Consider the following 1,258-nt stretch of genomic DNA (forward strand, 5'->3'; position numbering starts at 1 on the left):
GAAAACGAGAACGTGTGTAAACTTCACCAAAATATTTTCCAAAGCACATTGTTTCTTTACATCTCCATCTTGTATCATTTGCATAAGAATAAATAATCCAATGTAAATAGTGTTTGTTGTCTAAACAACAGGACATTTTATATAAGAGTTCAGCCTTATTTTCTTTTTGACGCATTCTTACTAAAATAGAATTAAGGTAAATCTGTGAAGAAAGCAGACACAGTTGCTTCAGGCTGGTCCACATTACTGGGGTCACCATGAGTGCCAGTGTCTGGTCCTCAGCTTAACAAATTCAGAAACTTGATTTTTATGGCATTCATGCTTCAGGGGACTGAGTCATGGTAACCAAATTTACAGGAAACTAACTGATTAAATGGGAAGCCAATTGATTAATTTATACTGAAAAATAGAACTGCCAGCCAGCTAGTGCATTCTCTGCCAGGAAAAAAAAGATATCTTGGGAAACCAAATTAAAGTCTAAAGGCTGTTTGAAGTCTGCAGAAGTCAGGACAAGAGTTGTTAGATGGATTCAAAGTGGTAGACATTTCCAGCAGATCCCTGGGTTTATGTTGCTAGAAACACATTGACTATGTCATACCCTGCAGCACTCCTTTTTTCGAGTTTCTAAGAAAACCATGTGACAAGAAACATAGCCCAGAACACACAAACAATATTCTGCTGCCACCACCTAATGGGCCAAATATTTCCACATCAAAGTCCAGTCATATTTCCCTAAACTGTTTTTCCTATAATCTTGGTCTGTTCTCTAAATATTTTTTCCCTTTTTGATCTAACTGAAACTCAGCTCGCCCCTGAGAATATCTTTTCCTTGTGGCCTTAAGTGGTGGCTATTTTCTTTTTCTTTTTTATTGTTTAAAGTATTACATATAGTATCACATATGTCTCATTTTTCCCCCATTGACCTTCTCCCCATCTACTCTTACCCCCCAGCACATGTCCTCACCCGCCTAGTGTCTGTGTTTATCGGTTATGCTTATATGCATGCATACAAGTCCTTTGGTTGATCTCTTACCACCACCACCACCACCCCCCACCCCCGGCCTTCCCATTGAAGTTTGACAGTCTGCTATTTTCTTTTTCTACCAAACTCCTTATAATACTGGATATGGAGGTAGAATAGGTCTTTCCATTGCCTTTTCCATACCATTCTTCTTTCCTCCACCAAAACATTTTCATTTTGAATCTCACATCATCAGACAAAAACACTTACTATGCCTTTCCTTGTTGCATTGATCCT

This window comes from Myotis lucifugus, unplaced genomic scaffold (assembly GCF_000147115.1).
Source record: "Myotis lucifugus unplaced genomic scaffold, Myoluc2.0 scaffold_2, whole genome shotgun sequence".
NCBI classification, from domain to species: domain Eukaryota; kingdom Metazoa; phylum Chordata; class Mammalia; order Chiroptera; family Vespertilionidae; genus Myotis; species Myotis lucifugus.